The sequence below is a fragment of the Pleurodeles waltl genome, chromosome 2_2 (genome assembly GCF_031143425.1).
Source record: "Pleurodeles waltl isolate 20211129_DDA chromosome 2_2, aPleWal1.hap1.20221129, whole genome shotgun sequence".
Lineage (NCBI taxonomy): Eukaryota > Metazoa > Chordata > Amphibia > Caudata > Salamandridae > Pleurodeles > Pleurodeles waltl.
Genome location: NC_090439.1, coordinates 190320253 through 190342408, shown reverse-complemented (window position 1 = coordinate 190342408; position 22156 = coordinate 190320253). Strand labels below are relative to the sequence as shown.

The 22156-nt window shown below is 43.4% G+C and overlaps 1 protein-coding gene and 1 long non-coding RNA gene across 3 annotated transcripts in view; one reads left to right on the top strand and one right to left on the bottom strand.

Annotated features, from left to right (window-relative positions):
• Positions 1-22156, bottom strand: part of GABBR2 (gamma-aminobutyric acid type B receptor subunit 2) — a 3493747-nt gene that overhangs the window by 2774983 nt on the left and 696608 nt on the right. The gene's annotated exons all lie outside the window — the stretch shown is intronic.
• LOC138281587 (uncharacterized) overlaps positions 1-22156 on the top strand; it is a 531591-nt gene that overhangs the window by 315030 nt on the left and 194405 nt on the right. The gene's annotated exons all lie outside the window — the stretch shown is intronic.

Here is a 22156-nt window from a genome sequence, read left to right as displayed (position 1 = left end):
GGTGTTCAGACAGCAATGGCGGTATACCGGCAGTGTGAGTTTGCCAGGCGGCCTCCTCCGCCCCCAAACTCAGGATGAGGGCCTTAGGTTTTTCCTTAAAGTCGCTACCTAATTTTAGTTTACTGCACATCAAATCAAATATGTTATTTTATATTTTACTTGCTATCCTTCTTTTTAACTGCCTTTCATTTTCAAAACTGCCTCATTCTGCTGCAGCCTTTTCATGTGCGCTACTCCTTCTTGTCTCCAAAATGGGCAGGGTATGGATTGTGGGCATAGCTTTGTGGTTTGGGCTGGAGAGGGTTAAAGTGGCATCAATTACTGCCTTTTGTTGAATGCATTGCTGACTTTTTACATTCAGACTTCATGATTGTGCACTGTGGTGGCAATGACCTAGGCACAATTACTGGGTAGAAATCCTAATGAAGGCTACCTTTGCCAGATTAATGACACTTTATCCACATACTGCCTTGGTGTTCTCAAACACTTGCCAAAGACAGAAGTGGCAGCGGACAAACACATTTTGTCTGTGGATAGAAAAATCCAGGAAACATGTCAATAAAACTGTTTCTCTATTCCTCTCAGACCATGGCTCTAGATACCATAACAACTTACACTTCAGTATGGACAGAATATATCGAAAAAGACGGAGTCCATTTCACAAATGGTGGCAACAGGGTGTTCCTCAACAACTTAAATTACTGCATCATGTTCTATGTGTAGTTATCATCTACAAGTTATAAACATAAAGGATTTTTTCAGTCAAACCATTTTCCCTAACTCTAGGTCTTTCAAGTGCTTTTTAAAAATTTCTCACTCAGATCTGCAGATTTGTCACAGATACCCGGCCAAAAAATGGGTCCGTCTGTTATATTGTGGGACAATCCGGTGACGGATCTGTGGATCCGAATTAGGTATATGGGTGTGTTATTAGGTGTGTAAGTGCCTATTTGAGTCTGTGAGTTGGTGTGTAAGTGGCTTATGGGTGTGTACATGACTGTATGGGTGTGTCTGTGGCTGTGTGAGTAGGTGTTTGAGTGTGTGAATGAGTGTGTGATTGGCTGTATGGGTCTGTGACTAGGTGTGTATAGTTTTGTGGGTCCGCAAATTAGTGCATGAGTGTGTGAATGAGTAGGCGAGTGGCTGTGTGGGTCTGTAAGTAGTGGTGGTCATGGTTTTGTGGGTCTGTGAGTGAGTGTGTGAATGGAGTGGGTGTGTAAGTAGGTGTGTGAGTGGTTGTGTGGGTCAGTGAGTGGGTATGCTAGTCATTTTGTGGGACTGTCAGTGGGTGTGCAAATGTGTGAATGGATGTGTAAGTGTGTGTGAGTACCTGTGTGGGTCTTTGAATGGGTGTGGTAGTGGTTTGGTGGCTGTTTGAGTGCATGTGTGACTGTGTGAGTAGGTGTGTAAATAGGTATGTGAGTGCCTGTGTCGATCAATGAGTGGGAGTGGTGATGGTTTGGTGTGTGAGTGTGTGAATGGCTGTGAGTGTGTGTGAGTTGCTTTGTGGGTTTGTGAGTCGGTGTTGCAGTGGTTTTGTGGATCTGTGAGTGTGTGTTTGTAATTAGTGTGTGAGTGGATGTGCCAGGGTGTGTGGTTCTGTAAATGGGTGTAGTAGTGGATTTGTTGGTATGTGAGTGGGTGTGTGCGTGTGAATGGGTGTGAGTGGGTGTGTGAGTTTGTGCATGAGTTTTTGAGTGGGTGTGGTTTTGTGGGTGTACAAGTGAGTGTGTGAGTGGGTCTATGAGTGAGTATATTTTATTTTTTGATTGGGGCTATATCCACAGATCCATTGCGGATTCAAACAAGGGGCAGCACTGCTGAGGATCCATGGTTTCTTGCGAACCCCAACACAAAAACTTTTGGCCCATTTCTTGCCCATGACGGGTACCTCAGAGACCCCTCCAACAGTCCCATGGTGTCAGGATACTTCTGTCCTGACACTTATATCCTATTTTATTATTTTTATTTTCCCCCCTCCCCCTGGGGACCATGCCCTGAATTACAAAATGACAGCTTTAACTTTCCTGTCAGGTTGTGGCCAGCCAATCACGGCATTGCTGATGGTGTGTGTATCTGCAGATCCACCACAGTGGATCCGGGGTGTATTTGAGTCTCTAGACATACATACATCTTTTTTCTTTAGAAACTTCAAAACTACTGAACAGATTTACACTACGCTACAAAAAGAGATCTTTCTGGACCAAGATCTAGCTGCCTGTCACATTTGGAGTAGCTGTAGTTGTGTCTAAAGTCCTAATGGATAATTGCATGGGGAAAACTCATTTTAGGGACCCCCCAATTTTTTAACGAATCATCCTAAACCTTTCCAGACAGAGGCTGAATGGAATGGCAAAATTAGTTTTGAAAATTTCTTGAAGATTCATCAAATGGTGCCAATGTTATTAGCAAAACAGAAAACACCTTTCCTATGGAAACTATGTCCTGACTATAACTACCTACTGGTGACTGGCTACCTACTACCTAACTCTAATGTCCCTGTAACCTTTTGTTTTTTAAGTGAATATATATATTCACTTAAAAAACAAAAGGTTACAGGGACTTTAGAGTTAGGTTCTGAATTTACTTGCACAAAACCAGAGAAATTCAGCAATTGTAGTTAGAGGAACTATAACTAGTGCCCCCATCATGCACAGTTTTTTCTTCAATGATTTGACCTTTAATGTTTCATTGATATTTTTCCTGACATTATAAAAGTTGTGATGAGTGCTGTAATATTTGGGATAATTAGCAGTGAATTGTGAGGGTGCAAGTTATAGTTATCTTTGGTCGCAAGTTATAGTAACTTGAAATAACTCTAACTTTAACTGGTGAATTTCTCTGGTTTTGTGTGAGTAAATTCAGAACCTTACTATAACATCCCTGTAACATTTGTTTTTTTACATGAATTTCTAAGGTTTTTTAAATTCCGCTTTCTAACTAATGTTAATCCAACCACCACAGGTGCTCGGGGTTCGGCCGTGCATGGTGGGGGTTGGCCACAGAGTGGATGTGTGAGTGTCTGATTGAGCATCAGTAGATGAAAGATGCATTCACCTCATTTGTCCTCCCAAAGTAGTACCTTGTTAGGTTAATGGCCAGTGTAGGGGATGGGGGGGCTGCATGCCCCCCCACCCCAACCAGTTTCGGCTCCAGGGACCCCATCCCCAAGGGCCTACTACATTTCAATTGGGGGTGCATGGACCCCCTCCCCAAGCCAGTTTCAGCCCCAGAGACCATCCCCAAGGGCCTAGTAAAGTTAAATAGGGGGAGCACACAGCCCCTCTCCCCAGGTCGATCTCAACCCCAAGTTCCCCCTGGGCACAGCCATCTCTCCTAGGTGTTCTGCAGGGCACCCAGTGTGAAATAGGACCTCTGGGGAGCCTCAAGGCCCTGTGGTCCCAGCCAGCTCCCCGCCTCCAGCGGGAGCCACCATTGCTGTCACAGACAGGAAGCTGCTAAACATGCAGCTCTCAGTCAGACAGCAATAGTTTCCTTTGTTTCCCTGCCCACATGTCTGCGAGCAGGGAAACTGAGGAAACCACTCCCAGCAAGCAAGAGCTGTTCGACAGCTCTCGCTTGATGGGAGTGTAGGGTTTGCTCTGGCTTGGGGAGAGCTGCCACAGCTCCCGCCAAGTGAGAACAAACAGTTATGTTCCAGGATTAAATACCCCAGTACATAGTAAGAGCCAGTCCTGGGGGGTGGTGGTCCCCAGGCCTATTACTAGCTCCAGGAGGGGGTACGCTGCCCCCCTCCGAAGTTAAACAGACCTGAGGAGGTGGTGGTCCCTGGGGCTGGGGTCCGCAACTAACTGCCTTAGCTCTTATTAATTCTTATAATTTAGTCCCTGGGACGTGGCGGTCCCTGGATCTGAGGGGGGCTGCTCAGCCCCCCACATATAATGTATATATCCCAGGAAGGTGGCAGTCTCCAGGGCATATATAAAAAATGCATTTTGCTCTGGGAAGGTGGTGGTCCCCGAGGGGTGGGTGGGTGTGTGGCCCTTCCGCAATCTTTTGAATTTAATCATCAGGGAGGTGGTTGTCTCAGGGGCCCAAAGGTCAGCAGGACCTCCCCCTACATAAAAAAGGCATTTTGCCTCAGGAGGGAAGTGGTGGTCCACTAGGCGCGAGGGGAGACCCCGATGTCTATATAAAGTAAGCCACGAGAAGGTGGCGTTCCCGCAGCATAAGTAAGTTCTAAGAGGGAGGCCCCCTGAGCCCTCTCCTTTATTTCTAACATGTCCCGTGGACCTAGCCTACCCGGGTGCTTTATTACAACAAGCGCAGGAGACGGAGATTGCTTTTTTAAGTTCTTTTTGCCATGGATGTACAACCCTGTTGCAAATTCGCCCATTTTTTTTTTAAGTACTTTTTGTCCCTGGGGAGAGTCCCTCTGCGACCTCTGTACCAGAGCTAAGGGGTCAGAGTGTCCCTCCCCTGGCCCCTTTTCTTATTTTTTATCTTTTCTTCTGGGACTCAGCTGAAGTCAAGCCCCAAGATAGCTGCCAACACTTCCTTGTTGAAGTGTTGGCAGTCAATCAGATCTCAGCCCGAGATCGGGAGGGTTCATGGAGCCCCCGCATCCCTGTATATAGAAATTTTTATTTCTTTATTATTTGTAAAACTACAGAACGATTTACACCAAATAACTAAAAGGGCTTTTTCTGGACCAAGAGCTAGCCCAGTGTAATTCCGTTCAGGGGTAGGCCTCTATTCCTGTTCAAAATCCCAATGGAAATTAACATTGAGAAAATGCATTTTGGGACCCCATTTCGCAGATCACCCTAACTTTCCATACAGCACCTCAAGTGAGGAAAATGTTGTTGCAATTCATCAACCAAAGCGAAAGATATGGATAAGTAGAAAAAATACTTTTTCTATAGAAACTTATCCTACCTATAAGTACCTAGTGGTCAAGTGCCACTAGATATGTATATATATATCAAACAAGATAACATCTATTTAAAATATTCTAATTTTAAATTAACTTACTTTATTTTAATTATGAATCACTACAAATAGTATTGTTGAATCAATGATGGCAATCCCTTTTTTAATTGTTTATCAATATACACACGTGTGTGTTTGTATATGTGTGTGTATATACGTTTATCCTTTGTTGACTTACTTTGGGAAGGGATTTAAAGAGTTGTATTGTCCAAGCGACTTAAAACACTTATGATTTTGGAAAACTGCAAAGTTGAGAGCTACTTTTTAAAGCTATTAAAACATAATGGCTAAACAATACTGAAAAAAAAGGTTAACGTGACATCATAGTTTGGTACAAATAATGAAAATGTTAGTATAAACAGAATATTTAAAACTTAAAAAACACTGCAATTCACTTATTATAGTTATTTCAAGGGACTATAATTCATGCGCTTGCCATGAAAAGCCAATCATCAATTATGTAATTTTGGTTGTCATCAGTGACGTTATCAGTGATGTATATGTGCTGTTAAATGTGAGTCATACACCCAGTGCATGGCAAAACTATGAACTATATTTTTGATTAAAAACATGTTGTTTATTGGGATCAAAGCAATAAACAAGGCAGAGCAATAACATGCAATTAAAGTCTGCATAGTTGTGGAGCATATGACTTTCTGTACAGGCCAAAGCAGTATCAATTTAGCAATAAACCCAGACAAGCAATAACAATGCAAATCATCCTAACCAAACATTATTATTTATATAGTTCAAAGTTTATTTCATGCTTGGAAAGACAAAGAAGAAGCAAAACAATACAGAAAGCAGAAGCATAAATAACATACCAATAAAGTTAAAAGTTACTACACACAAAATGTACCGATACAAAACACGTCAAAAAATCATTTAAAAAGATCAATACAAATTTTTAAAAGATTTTAAAAAGTTAAAAACATGAAAACAAATAATTTCATAAGGAGGATTATATTGCAATTGGAGAGCCTCTGTTGATGTTTATATACTAAATGTAAAAAATTAGGTTTTACAACCGTTCTTCGCAATAGCAACAAAGTTGGACAGACAAATAGGACATGTTTTAAATCCCGAGTACCATTTTGACAAAAATCACAAATATTTGGGGCACCATACCATTTGGAAGTTAAAACCTTTAACGGAACATGTCCAATCTTCATAAAGTGCAAAAACGCCTAACACCCTGAGGTAAATTCACGCTAAATATGGTTGCGATTTTTTTATAAATGCAGAATTGACCAGAGCATCATATCTCCTTTTTTGACTTCAGAAGTTTAAGTCCAAATGATAACTTACTTTTATAGAAACTAGCTTTAGGTACTTTTTTTACCTGGGGCAACAATAATAAAAAATATCATGCTTTGATCTACATTCAGTTGTTCTAAAGCATTCTGAAGAACATAGACTTCTCTCTCTTTAAAAAAATCTCTTTATATATAAAGTGCCTTAATGAAGAGACATTGCTTTGTGTCAGACAATTAGCCCATCTAATCACTCCTACCAGGCCTTGTACAAAGGAGCTCTTGATCCCAAACTATAATCTTAAAGAAGCAGTTGATACTAAGGTGTTGAAAGAGGTCAAACGTCTTAAAATTTGACCTTCTGTTTTATCCAGAAAATCCCAATCTAGTGCATCTATTAACTCCACCGCATATAACATTGTGTAAGGGATTTTGGCCTGATAAACAGCGAGAAGGTGAGAAAAGTCCCTCTTACCCACTGTATTATAGAAAGCACCTAACCCACTAGCTTGGGACAGGGCCTTACCCACATTGTTTAATATGTGATCTGAATCACTCAGGGAACTAGACATGATTTTCCCCAAAAAGCGATAAGATTTATCTTGCTCTAACTTCTGGGATGCCAAATATCACGTAAAATGTATCTTTTTAGGCACTTTTTTCTCCTGAAAACATAATATTTGGGATTTCAAGGGGATGATCTTCAAATAATAAAGGTCTGCATAACATTGGAGGGCCGCCAGATGACTATTTAAGCATTTCGGGGTCACATCTAGAATACAATATTGTCTGCATAAGGCAGGCATATCAAAGGATGACCTCCAATATAAGGCGCACAAACCAGAACTGCTCAATAAAATATTAGGAACATCATAAATATATAATGAGAATAGAAGAGGCGCCAGTAAGCAGCCCTGCTTCAAACCGTTTTTTTATAGGAAAATCCATAGCTAGGCCCCTATCACCACTCATCAAAACTTTACACCTAGTTGAGGAATAGAGAGCTATGATTAAATGCAGGAAAAGTAGCTGGAGAGACAAGCTTAGGTATCTTCTTCCACAAAATAAAATGATCAACCTTATCAAAAGCCGTGGAGGTCTATAAAGGTGGCACGAACTGAAGAGGCCCTGATGGTCATGTATTTTTTGTTTTTAAGCTGCAATATTATCTAACATACTATGACCTTTCTTAATGCCGGTTTCTTCCAGCGGAATCATCATATTACTCTTTGCCCAAGACTTAAGTTGATCTAAAAGTAAAAAATCTTACCGACTGCATCCAGTGGAGAAATTTGGCTGTAGTTAGCAAGTGAAGTTGTATCACCTTTTTTATATCAAAAGTGATAATGATGGCACTTCCAGCCCACGAGACGGGGACTGCACCTTTAAGATAACAATATTCAAATACAGGCTGAAGGATCATTGCCCAGAGAGATGCCTCCTGCTTAATTACTGAGATTGGGACCACATCAGGACCATTGCACCGGAGAACTGCAGTGCTCTAATTGATAGCTCAATGTCACCTACAAAAGGAGGGCCGTAACTATCAATTACCATTTTACAATCGAACAGTACATCTTCAATAGAAAATGTAGTTTCTGAGTTTTCTGCATATAATAAGAGAATATAACCTCTCCACACTTCCTCAGTGATAGGAGGTGGATACAACCTTGTTTGGGCACCACAACAATCTACAATAATCGCCCAATATTTTCGGGCATTTTTCATACAGGCTACTTCCTTCAGGCCACTCCATCTGCCCTCAGCATTCCCAATTTAAGCCGCAACCTTCTTCTCTTTAATAGTGAAATAAGCCAGCCCCTTTCCTTTGAGTTTGAAATAAACTGCAACTGAGTTAATTTATTGATTTTCTTAGTCAGGGAAAGCACTGAGGGACATGCTACTTTATGGGACAGATTAGGGTGTACCGGACGATTGTCCTTTACAATCTGATTCTTATATCAGAAAATGAATCAAGGATACCCATATTCCAAAGGTCTAAATTCAGGAAAGCCCTCTCTAATAATCTTTTTAAACTGGCAATCTTGGAAATGGGCTAATGTGTTCTACCTGAATTCACATTACACTTTGTACAAGAACCATCAAATTTCCATGACCCTGCAGGAAACAACTTAAATCTAAAGAGAAAACAAGAAGTCTATGTTCAGTTTAAAACCCTCAGATCAGTGGCATATTGGGATGTAGCATGGGAAGCAATAATAGAGTCTATAGGGACGTTCCCTGCAGAGATTTATAAGTAAATCTGGTCAGAGTCCAGATAAAATCTACAATTTAAAATCACATAACCATTCTTTCTTAAATGGCCTAGGAGTGAAAACCCTCCTTTATCCATTCTAAAATTCGGTGGAAACATTAATGGTGTGATGTTGAATGCAGTTTCCTTCTCAATATCACAAAATAGATTAACAGAGTGATTAGATACATTACATTTTAAATCTTCGACAACAAACTTGATATTCCCTTTCATTATTTTAGACGGTTGATATATAATTAAATAAATCAGGGAGTATGTCATTGTAACATTCATCCGGAATTATGTATACATTCACCACTATCAGTGACATTCTCCTACCTCCATCAACATAAGGAACAATTTTTATAACCTGAAAAGGTTAGAGGAGTCTTTAAAGCTATTTTATTCCCATTTTAGCTTGTTGCTCAACAAAATAGCTATTCCAGCTGTTGCATGCCCTTTCTTAGAAGGGAAGCATTACAACTTAAAACAATGTAACTCACATAAAAAATCCAAAGTACACCAGGTTTCCTGGATGCAGATCATGTCAGTTTTTAAACTACTTAAGAAATCCAATTTTACTGGAGAATTTGTTATTCCAGCTGCATTCCAGGAAACCACTTTTAAACTATTACTAGTAATGGAATTTAGGGTCTTGCGCCAACACCCGAGTGTTATTTAATGCACTGACCAGCCAATTCCACTTCTTATGCTCAACCTTTGTTATGGTGGTAAGAGAATCAGGGACATTAGACCCAGAATATTTTACTAATCTCCCTCCATTCACTATAGAACCACTCAGACTTTTCAGGTTGTTAGTCATTGAATCATGCAAAGACAGGAAGCAGTAGTCAGAGAGTGCAGGATTTGAAGAAACAAAATGCCCGCTAGCAATTAACTTTTCACCAAAGATAGGGTTTACATCAATGCCTCTGCATTGCAACAGATCACAATTTTTTAAGATTAAATTGACAGCAATTTTGAAATACAACTGTACCTTTGTCTTTAGCGCTCTAAAGGAGTGCAATAGAATAAAAAAGTAATATTGTTATTTTGTATCATCTTTAAATTTGCAATGTGTGCAAAACAAAACAATAAAAAAGAGTGGTTCATGGTTAGATCAGAATCAAATAATGCTACAAAAATCTAACCAGAGAGTGTCCACAGAGGTGTAAGTGGGAACTTGAGAAAACAGAAAGATTCCGACTCTGTTGAAAAATGAATTAAAGATTACTTTGAAACAGTATTTGACCCAGCAACAAAAAATCAGCTCTGGAATTCGAATCCAAAGGTGCCTGGTCTAAAGTAAATTGCTTAGCTGAAGGGGGTTGATACTCTTTGTTAACTTGCACAATTATACAACTGTTGTCCATATTTACGGCTGAAATGCCAGGGTCTCCCATATCTTGGCACCAAACTTTCCTAGGATTTTTCTTTGATATTCTCCATATACTTTTTACCTCAGATTTAACTTTTTCTGTTTCCCTTTTACTTCAGTAGAAGCAGGAACCAACGATACTGCCGAGCATGTTGTGGTCCGGGGCGCTGATCTGAATATGGGAAAGATCTCCACCCCACAGCAAGTAGCTTTAACCAATCCACTAGAGGAGGTAGAGCTACAAAAGCCTGAGTTAAACAGCTTTCTTACTGAATAAAAGGGACTTTCTGCACTCCCCAAATTCTTAACTTGGGCCACTTAAGGAGATACTTGGGACTTATGAGCTTGAATTCCCCGCTCAGTTTGAAGTCACTTGGGGACTTTCTCGGACGTCTTATTATCGGAGGCCCCGGAAAGTAGTCCAGAGTCCAAAAGACCCAACTTCCTACAGGCCTCATTTGTTGCAATTTGAAAGTTCTCCTTAGGTACTGACCCCTTATCCTTAGATCCCATCAACACTTTCAATAATACCAATAAAATATCTGGTATCTGTTTGGAATTCTTCATCAACTTTTCCAGTAGTGTTAAAACAGAAGGCAGAATTCTTTCCATGCACTTGAAAGATTCAGAAATTAGCACATTTTGGCCAGGAAGATCTCTAGACAAGTTCCCAGGTATTTCTAATTCAGGTGTTACAGAGGTCCGAAGTACTGAAGATAACTGATCTGATGGGATACTACTGAAGAGCCTTAGGCCAGATCCCTGCAAAGGGCCCACTGAGGACTGTGGTGTACCACAAGCTGCAGAACTCCTCAAACTAACCTCAACAACTACATCAGGTAAGGTAAAACCCTCAATAAGAGGGTTACTTAACTCCTTAGAGGTAGAGTTTGCACCATTTGTAGTTTCTCCAACGGGTGGAAATTTCTCATGAGATACAGCATTATTTGTGACTGTTCCAGCAACTGCATAAGTATTGGGGACCAGCATACTTGCCTTCATAATTAAAGAAGGATTGTTGTTCTTATCGTCATGTAAAACGTTTTCTTTTTAAAGAAGGTAGAGGATCGTATTCAAACTTTTCACCAGTGTCGAATTAGGCACCTTGTTTCCGAGTGGATTAGATTAGATTTATTTTACAGGCTAATATAAAAATCAGTCTGCCTGAGCAGAGTCTCTGAGCTGTCATACTTGTTTTTACAAAGAAAGGGGTGAAGTAAGTGATCTGGAATTAATTCCCATTTAGAGAATTTAGGATAGGGGAGAATACGGCAGAGTGCAGACTACAAACACACCAAAGCCTAGACCACTTACACGCTCAACCGACACTGTCCACTGGGCAATAAGGTAAAACCCCTCCAACAGTACACAAGACCAATACTCTTCTCCTAGGATAGGTCAATATGTGCAGCAGTTAGGCTCCAACCGCCCACAGTGTATCCCACCAGTTGCTGAATTCTCCTTATTATAAATCCTATATCCTAAATCTTATATCCTTTAGCCTGCTGGTACAGGCCTGACATGAGAACGAAGTTAGCAAACAGAGTTGGTAAACAAGGTTGGCAAAAAGGCACAAACAAGGATCAATCTGGGATTTCCTGCTATCATATTTGCCTCCTGGTCACAATGATGGGGGTCACCCCGTCGTTTGATCAATTAGTTAAATTGATGTATGGTTCACAGGAGGGCCCAACAAAATGACCCTCAGCATCCAGCAACCAGTGTCCAGATAAAATCAGCAGCAACTGAGCGGGAGCACAACAGTCTGCCACGCAAGCCACACCCAGTCCTGGCTGGGCCGCTTCTGCTGGGTGACCAGGCTCACTCTTAGCAAAGGCTGTCTAGAGCCCCCACGTCTAGGGTACCTTGGCAGCCTTTAATAATGAAAAAGGGCTACATAAGGAGGGGGAAGAGATACATATTATGTAAAGGGGCCACTGGGTCCTTCTGGAGGCTTTCAAGAGGCCCTGTATCCGGGCCTTGAGTTATCTGTGCTTCAATGACCCCTTGGTCAGCACCCTCAAATTAGGGCAGCCGTCTTCTTGCACCTTAGTGCTGCCTTAATGCTGCTGTATCTTTGCACTCCCACCAACTTCAATGAAGCTGAAGAGCTGCTCACAACGTAGTGGGGCTGTTGTTGCGGTGGGACCATCACCTTACTGCTTACGGCATCCTGAGATGTTGGTGTCTGCTTCATACCTTGTTTCACCTCCGCTTCGCTCCCAAGATCGCAGTGGCCCCGCCCTGGACTCCAATCTGACACTCCGATGGTACTGACACATCAACAATGCCAGTAACACCAACACTATGGCACCAACAACAGCACCAGCTTCCTGCTCCGCATTCAACGCTCCGTGCACCGTACATGCTCCATACGCACTCACCCGCTGGCTCCTCCTGAATATGTATTCAATAAACTACATAATTTGACCCCAGGAAAATGGCAAACAAACAGCAGTAGTGAGCGGGTAATAGTATAATACCCAGCCAACGAGTACCTTCCCTGTCATTTTCTGGTAACTTCCTCACCTCGATAGGGTGCAAAGCACAAGGGGATGCTCGATCCACCGGCGACTGGGAGCTATAGTTACTTGAAATAACCATAACCTATGAATTTCAGTGTTTTTTATTGAGTTTAAAATGCTACATTTAAAGTAACATTTTCACCTAACTATAATGCCACTTTAACCTTGGCTTTACAGTGAGTTTTCTGAGTTTATTAAAGCAATGTGAGATATTGTTAACATACCTAACTATAACATCACTTTAACCTTTGTTTTTTTTAGTACATTTCTAGGGGGTTCTTTAACATAAAGTAATATTACTACACATAAGTATGCCAATCCTCACCATGCACGGCCTGCAGCCAGGCCCTGTGCCCAAACACCAAGGGCAGCCAACCCTGTGTCGCACATGACTGTGAGCACATGGGGTTAGCCTCAGCTGCCAGGCCCTGCACTCCATCCCCGAGGGCAGCCATCCTCCTGCTATGTAGAGTGGGGTCGGCTGCAGGACCTGTGCTGAACCCCCTAAGAGTACCTAACTCCCTGAAACTGGTAGGCTGGCCAGTGAGTCTGGCTAAATTGCCCAACCTCTGGTGGGAGGCCACCCTTTTCTGTGCAAAGCCTTAGGTGCATGGCGTTTGGCTGATGCTGGCATTTGGCTGTATGCAGTGTGGGTTAGCCGCGGCAACCCACTACAGACACTAAGGCCCCACCTTTTTTGTTTCTGATCTCGTGAGACTCTAGCAGGGGACAACATGGCCACCTGCGCTCCCCTGGGACTCCCACAGTCTCTCTCTGGACGTCTGCAGGATCGTACAAATCCCCAAAAATGTTCTTTTAAAGAAACTTGGCCCAAGGGGTCCCATGAGGTCCCCTCCACAAGGATCTCGGGTCAGGGTGCCATAAGTGTGCCCCTTTGTACCATATTGTTTTAATTCTTTGTCCTCATGTCGTATAATGGCAGCCGCAACATTTTTCTGCATGTTGCAGTCAGCCAATCACAGAGCGAGCTCGCCCGGGAGATGACTGGATCCTCCCAATTGACTCTTCTGAGTTCATTAATTAGATCATAGGTTAACAGAACGTAAGGGAGATAGCTCAGGAAAAGAACTTAGACTCCTAGTGATACCCCAGAATGAAAAGAGATGGAGACTGAGAATCAGGAAGCCTATGCAAATAGGTGGTTTACGTGGCTCCTTTGCCACAGAAGAAAGAGATAAAAGAAGAGTTTGAAAAGTTGAATCTGTCTTTGTAATATGGTAACCCAGGGCATCTTCCCCGTGAGTGATCTGCAAAACCTAAAGGAGTTTGTAAGAACATTGCTCTAATATCTACTTCGATACAGGAAATCTAGAGAGCCTGGAAGACAAGGGATTAACCCATTTTTTGGCTAACATTACAAAGAAATTTTCACAACATTTCACTATCCTTGCTACCCTAATACTTTTGAAACAAAAGCGGAATATATTATCTATACTTTTAGAATCAGGAGCTACTGGAAACATTTTTGATATAGCTCTAGCCGAGTCTTCACACATATCATGTGTTACAAAGAAAGAACCAGTTACGGCTGTGGATGGTTCTGAGCTGTCTTCCGAAATGATTACATATGTAATGGTTCCTATAATTCTTGTGTGCGACAGTGGGCATACCGAGTCCTTGATCTTTGACCTCATAGACACACCCAACTTTAGAGTGATTTTAGGGGTCCCTTGGCCTCATTCACAATCCATCATTGATTGGTATTGTCACCTTGTAACTTTAGACTCCCACTTTTGCAGAAACCATTATTATAACGAGACGCAGGAAGTTGTCGCATCTTTGACGTGTAATAATAATTCAAGAATGTACTGCTCAAGTTCATGTATAATGGAAAGATTTTCTTGATGTTTTAGATGAACAAAAAGCTATGCAACTACTTCCCCAGAGAGAATATGATTGCTGCATAATTTAATTCCGGGTGCAACATTTCCCTCTAGTCACGTCTACGCTCTCTTGGAGCCAAGGACAAAATACCTTAAACAACACCAGGATTAGTTATTACCGCTGGGATTAATTTGCCATTCCACCTCTCCAGCTTCTTCATCACTCTTTTTGTACCAGAGAACAATGATTAGTTAAGGTAGTGCACAGACTATAGGTCTCTGAATAAGGTTGATATTAAGAACAGGTATCAATTGCCTCTCATACCCGTCTTGCTTGATATACTAAACTAATCTGTGAGGTGAACAACACTTAATTCATGTTAAAGAAGCCAATGAGTGGAAAACAGCCTTTTGAACCAAATTTGGGTTGTTTGTATATTCAGTCATACCCTTTGGGTTGCGTAATGCCCCTGCTGCGTGCAAGCAGTTTATAACCAAAGTGCTACAAGACAACAATTGTGTTGTTGTAGATATTGATGACACTCATATACTCACAAAACATGGCTGAACACATGAGCCAGGAGGAATTATAAGTGTGGGTAGCTGAAAAGGATAATCATGTTCATTACAGCATTCTGTATCATGGTACCATCTTATTGGTTCACACCAAAGAATTGAGATAAGAAGCCCTAACTTTGTGTCATGATACCCCACAAGCAGTGCATCCTGGAATTCACAAGACTTGCTACTTGAGTGGTGGTTGATTTGTTTTCCAAAATGGCTCACTTCATTGCCCTGAAACAAATATCTAGTGCCAAGACTCATTCCAACCTATTTGTGCAACATGTCCTGCGGTTACACAGTCTGCCTTCTCTGTCATTATTTCTGACAAGGTCCGCAGTTCATTTCAGGATTTTGGTGCAGTCTTTGCACATCTTTGTACATTGACGCAAAACTCTTGTCTGCCTATTATGCACAAAGCGATAGGCAGACAGACCGAGTAAACAAGGTATTTGAACAGATGCAGTGATGTCTTCTGATCTCAACTCCCAAAGAGTGGGAGTCCTTGTTGCCTTTTGTGAAGTTTGCAAAAAACAATTCACAGTTTTCGGTCTCCGGGATATCTCCTTTTTATTGTGTAATAGGCATCAATCCATGAATGCTACCTGAAAATATTGTTAGAACGTCTGAGAATGTACCTGCAGTATGAAATTTTGCTAAGCAACTCACTAACTCCCAATAGAAAGTGTCACTGCACTTACAACAGGCTAAGATTAACATGGAAAGACATAATAATAAGCATTGTCGACCCTCACCAGAGTACAAAAGTGGAGTAAAAGTTTGTCTAGCCACAAAGAATTTATGATTACATGGTCCTCACACGTTGCAACCTTGGTTTATTGATACCTTTCTGATTGAAAAGATTATTAATCCCATAGCAGTCCAGCTGCACATGCCTGAAGATTTGCCTGTTCATCCTGTGTTCCATGTTTCCCTCCTCAAACCGCACCATGCCCGCACACAAACTGCTCCTCCTCCCCCACCTGCAACCTTGGATTATCATCTGGAATTTGAACTCAAGAGCATTTTAGATTCAAGATGCATAAAGACTTGCTTGTTTACCTTGATTGCTTAGAAAGGATGTGGCCCTGCAGAGAATTCCCGGGAACCAGCTGGTAATGTTCATGCCACTCATCTGATCCAGTCATTTTATGCCAGCTACCTTGACAAACCACAACCAGAGGGTCATCCTTTCTGGGGAGGGGAACTGTCATGACTCCATCTTGTGCCCTATGTGCGGTGGGTTTTACCCACCAGGCCCATGTCTCCTTTCCTCTGTGGAGCCTCCCTAACCTGAATAATTCCAATCATGCTTGTTTCCCTAGTGTTGCCTCTCAGTCCTGTGCTTTCTGTATGGGTTCCCCCTCCTGATGAAGTCTGAACCATTGACCATCCTCTTGTGTTGCTATGCAAGTTTCATCCAGTGTGCACCTGCAAATATCAAGTGCATAGTTAAGAATAACCATGGGTTGTACCATCATGCACCTGGGTTCCAATGGAAATGTCAGATGTCAATTACTGTTTGCACCTACTCCTGGGTAGGCCAATTTCCCCTGTTGTGTAACACATGTGTTTCCCCCTCCTCAGGTTCACTGGATTGATCCACACCTCCATCTGGGGCATGTGTCCTTCTGGAACACTCCTGGCTGCCTGTATAAATAACTTCCTTCAATCTGCAATAGTAATTGGTCTCAAACTTGTTCCCGAAGTGCACCAGCATCATTCCTGCACTCACTTCCCTGTGCTGAAGTCCAGCACAAGTCTCTTCCCGGCAATCGTCTCCTGATTTTCCCAGAGTTTCCACCAATCTAGTTTTCCAAGTCCTTCTGATGATTCCTTGATTCTGCCATCTGCAACGCTTCCAGTATTCTTCTCAATGAGTTACATCTCTACTTCTGTTAAGTTGCTTGCACCGAGTTTCCTGTAGTTTTGGATTCCAGTTACAGTGTGGTTAAGGCTAAGTAATGAACTCTCAGGTAAGTGTGCACTAAACCATAGACTAATGATAGTCAAGATTTTCTTCCTGGGATGTGATCCTCTTTTAAAACTCTAAACATTGTTAAAGTATTGAGCCCTCCCCCGAAGGCCCATCACTTGAACTCTTGTAGCGCTCTGAAATCTTCATACTTTAACAGAAAGGTGTTCTGGGCAAGTTGTATCAGGCACCTTGGAATTGTCTGTGAGAGACTATAGTTGTATTTGTTCAGATTCACATTTCCTGTATGATCCGGAGTTCCGGATGTTCTACATTTATTTCTGAATTGGTTGCTGTTTCTCTCATTCATGTAATGTTTATGATGATACCTGTAAGTGTATCTGAAGGGTCAATAATTGTTTGGGTTTTAAGCACAGAATCATAGGTAAAATAGTTTTTTTATGGTTGTAGTGTATTGCATCTGCATAGAAGCTATCGAGGTCCAGGTAACCCCAACTTTCTTGGCAGTGTAGGATGCAGTTGAACAGTTCCTACAGTGATGTTTTATCCCACCTCCTTTTACCCAATCAGGGCTGTCGTTGGAACCAGATAGATGTAACTTGTTACACTGCTCAGCCACAGTTGGATTTGGAGGTCCAGCACAGTCTCCGTGGTTGGAACTAGGTGAGTGCATGACACAATGTCCTTTCTAGGATAGCATATTGGCCTTGGTCGTCTCTTGTGACCTTAGTTTTCATTAGTGGTAGTGTTTAATGTAAGATAATGGCCACCCCACAGGATTGACATATGTATTCCATGTGGTATATTCTATCCCAGCCCTTAAGGGCTACAAAGGGGCAATTGTGGCCTTGTAAGTGAGCTTCCTGGAGCAGAAGGAATCTTTGGATTCTGTGGTTACATAAATTGGAGTACATTTCCCCTCTTAATTTGGTCCAGTAGACCATTTACATTCCAAGTCATCTCTGAGTGTGGCCCAATCATGGGGGTGGTGGAGTAGCCAATTGAGTTGTCCCACAGGTTTTCTGTCCCCTCCCTCGAGAGTGACCCGATGGGACCCAAAAAATAACACAGAGCAATTTAAAAATATACACAAACAAAGTAAACCCATTTTTTCCTAGCTCCCTCTCCCTTTACTTACTACCCTGTAGAAGGAGTTGTTGCCCACCCCCAACTTATACAGAGAACTAACTAACTAGATAAGGGAGGGTGATGTATATGGAAGGGTTGGACAGACCACCCATTGGCTGCCCCCTAGGAAACCATAATCATTAATGTTATTGAAGAATATAGTGCTGCTGGTGTGCATTATAGAATCTTTCAGTCAGCAATGGAGGCTCATGACAGATTTGGATCTGTTTCTGTGACAGACTGAAGCTCGGACATAGCTTCAGCAGCCCCCTAGTCTGGCCCTTCCCTCTCCATCAGATTCAGTGGAGGCCTCCGCCTCTGATGGCCCACCACATCTCTGTCTCAATCACTTACCTTTCACTATTTGGAGTCCATGGCCCAGTGACTCAGATGAGACAGCGGCTTGCCATGGAGGGGGTGGATTGGTCACAAGTGTTGGCACACATGTTCAATAAGCCATGCCCAGGCCTTCTTTGGTGAGTTGAGAAATAAAGTCTTGGAGTTGTGGATGACCTATAATTTGGCTGCATAAAGAAGCATGTTGAATATTTGCATGGCTTGCAGCTTTAACTTTACCTGGTCATAGGAGTTGCGCTGTGTTTAGACCAGCTGGTAAAGTCAGGGAAAATCAATATGCAACCTAATTGAAACACCAAGTTCCCTTTTAATTTAGCACCCCACAGGACTGCAAGTCTGTCTCTATAATTTAAGTACTGTGCTAGCAACGGTCAGGATGGGGCCCTTGGTGGAGGCTTCTGGGCAAGAGAACGATGAACTCGCTCAAGAATGAAGCAGGGGGACAAACTCTCTGGGTTCATCCACATCTGAATCCATTGTTCTGGAAAGGTCTCTGAGGTCATGCCCTCAACCCCCTTCGTGAATCTAGTGTAGTGGAGATTATTGGAATGGGCCTTGTTTCAAGCGTCTTCTGTGCAGTCCTGAGGAACATTGGTGTCCCGGGAGAGGCGAGTCACCACCAAGGAGATCTTCCTGATAGTGTTCTCCAGCTCTGATATCTTCCCCTCTCCCTCGGTCATCCTGTCCACTGTTTGGGGCAGGTCTTGGCACTACAGGTCTACATCCTCACCAATGTCCCATATTTTGGTCTCCAGGGTAGTCTTTGAATCCCTATTGACTTGTAGGATTACTGAGGTGTTGTCTCTGGCTGGCGGGACAACGGTACCAAGTCCTCACTCCGGGGTCTCCTTCATACCCCCACTGGTGCTTTGAATTTGTCCATTTTGACTTAGCCTTGTCAACCTTTTTCATGGTTCATGTTACTCCGGTTGATACCTCTGCCAATGGGCCAATGCTTGAGCCTACTTCGGGGGATGCTGACACACTTGCTCCAGAGATATTGGCCTGGGCAGCACAAGCAGTCAACTCTCAACCCCCACTCACCAGAGTCTCCATCATTGAACAGTCCATGTTCCCTGTGTAAACTCTGGTTATTCCAGGGCCCTCAACTCAGGGCATCAGGCCTGACACTCGAGCTGCTGAGCTGTCAGGCTTCCCACTGTGGAGCATGGCTTAGGACGAGGGGGAGGAACACAGCACAGAGGGGAGGGAGCCCAAAGCAAAATCCTGTGAGACAAATGCTGCAATCTCAAGGCCTCCAAGCCCCGGGGTTCAACTCCTGACGTTTTTCCTGAGGCTCTCTTTCGCCGAGTCCAGAGAGGTTTGCACTGGCTTCTTTGTTTTGATCCCCCAGGCTGTTCGGCTACGACTGGCATCCTCAACAGCAGGAGGAGACCACTGTGTCCGAGCCCCAATGCAGTCAATGGCGTGGTCTCCCTGCACTTCCACGGGTGCACCCACAGTCTGAACCACTCCCCCGTGGGCCACCGATGAGTCGACCCGGGGGATCCACTTCATAAGCTGCTGCGGTGTGCGACTTACCGATTCCTCCACCCTTCCGGGCCTAGCAATGTTTGGGAGCATTTGCGGGCACCAGATCCCCAAAAGATCCAAAAGGCCCAACAGCTCTGCACTGACTTGAACAGTCACACACACCTAAGTGAGTAGTTTCTTGGCAGCCACAGCCAAGAGCTTACCCAAGCACTTCTGGCATCTTGGCCATCCATGCCATGCCCCCTAAGGTTTTTTTTTTTAATGTCAAGTCAGAGAGTATTAATTCCCTAACTACAAGGTCACTTTAACCCTTTTTCATTCACCAAATACATTCAATAAATAATTTTTTTTTAACTTGCCTTGGATTCTGTTTTCAGGCCACAAAAGGCAGCCACAAAACCACCCACAAGGGGTATCTGCCCTCAAGCTGAAGAGCATACAGCTCCAGCTTGGAGTGCTTTGAAAAGCATGGTAGGCTCCCCTGGGGTCATGAATTCATTGACCCAGAAGACGTATTCTGCTTTTTAATGTTGCCAAGGAGCCATTGTGCTCTCTGCAACCCTTCAAAGCATAAAAAATGCTTGGTGGCTTCCCTGACTCTTCTAGAGGCACCACCAGGATCTAAAAATATATATTATAGGGTGCTTCTTGCTTGGAGCACTGAATGATAAATAAGCAGCTCTTGACGCTCATTTATTACTAATTATTTTTCTTATGGGTGCCCCGGTCTCACCTGGGACACCCATTCCTTATATTAACTTTCAGGGCTCAAGGGAGCCCAAACCCCAGCGGCCCTTGCGCCAAGATGCCCACGGGTGAACGGGTGCTTTACAAATCCCATGTAATCCAGCACCCATACTGCGTGATGGCCGGACCCCGCCATTATTTTACACTGGGTTCCCACCTGGGACACTCACAACATGCCCATTGTTGGGGGTCTCAAGGGAGCCCCAAGGCCCTCACGGCCTCTGCTGGCTCTCCTGCCAACATCTGTCCTGGGTGAGGCAGGAGCCCGCTCTGTCATTTTCCTCCCACCTGGGATGGAGCAGCGGATTGGGAGCGAAGCAGTTTTCCCTACCCTGCTTTGTGCAGGCAGGAAATTAAACCTGTATTCTCTTGGATATTGCTCCCTAGGCCACTGTAGAGCTTGGTGAGAGGGTCCTGGTGCTTTGTGCTGCCAATGTCCTATGCTGTCACTTCCCGCCCTGGCCGCACCTGCCCCTCTCTGTCTGCCCTACTGTTCTCCACCAGCATGCTCCTGCCTCTTCCTTCTTTGGTCCTTCGTGCTGCAGCTGCCCCTGTGCTACCACTCTACACCATTCACTCTTCTCCATTGCTGTCCCTGCCCCTCTATCATTCTGTGTGTGTGTGTGCTCCTGCCCCTTCCCTCCCTTGCCCTTCGAGCTGCCACTGTCCCTGAGCTGGCACTGCCCTACTCTGGTGCCCCTGTCACTTAGAAGGGTCCTCTTATCTTTAGATCTCCTTGTTGCTTTTAAAACAGCCAGTTGCTCCCTGTATAGGGTGCTTCAGTCTGCTTAAGAACATCTAGATCGTATTGTTTTAGCGTTGCTGTGCTGCCTATTATTTGGATGCTCATTCCTGTTGCCTTTAGAATGCCTAGTTTCAGTTGTTACATATGGAAAGTCTATGCACCCTGCTACTAGAATGTTTAGTCTATCTTCAGAAAGCCTAAATCAGTTTGTTGCTTCTAGAACGACCTCGGGTTTAGAACATCTAGGGCTCTTTTATGTCATTGGAGTGCCTGTGCCTCATGCTTTCTATAACGTCTAGTTTCTGACTTGTTAGAATGGTTTAAGTTATTTTTAGAATGAACTCCAATGTTTGGCCCTTTCCCGAGTCTTTCTTGCCATTTGAACATCTAAATCCCTGTGATGTCTATTGAATGCTGGTCCTGCCTCCTGCTGTTTCGAGCGTTCCTCTATGTAGTGGCTTAGGAATATCTATATCCTTTAGTCATCATCAGATGGCCCGTACCCCCTGCTGTTCAGAACATTCTTTTGTATGTTAACATTCTTGTGTATTTTCTTTCAGAAAGCCTAGAGCCCTTTACCTCCCACTCCATTCCGCCCCCCGGTAGGAACTTCTTGTCTCCATTGACCACTCTCCCCTTTGTTTTCTGTAGAGAATGTTGGCAGAATTGATACATCAATATTATGAATGGGAGCGAAATGGGCATCACTGAGCCTCAAGCACCATCATCAGCAACGTCCAGCTCAATCTCTTCACAATGGGGGGGGGGGGGGTTTCCCACTGACCCTCACCTTCTCCCTGTCACACCTTGCTGCTGGCTGTTTCCCCGCTGACCCCTGCAGGTGGCTTTGCAGGTTCTGCTCATTTTTTTCAGCCATGCTTGAATACGTGCAGTTCTGCAGCTGCTCTCCCCCGCAGATATCGTTGGGCAGCCAGGAATAGAATGGTAGAAATGGGTTGACATGGGAAGACAAAGAAATAA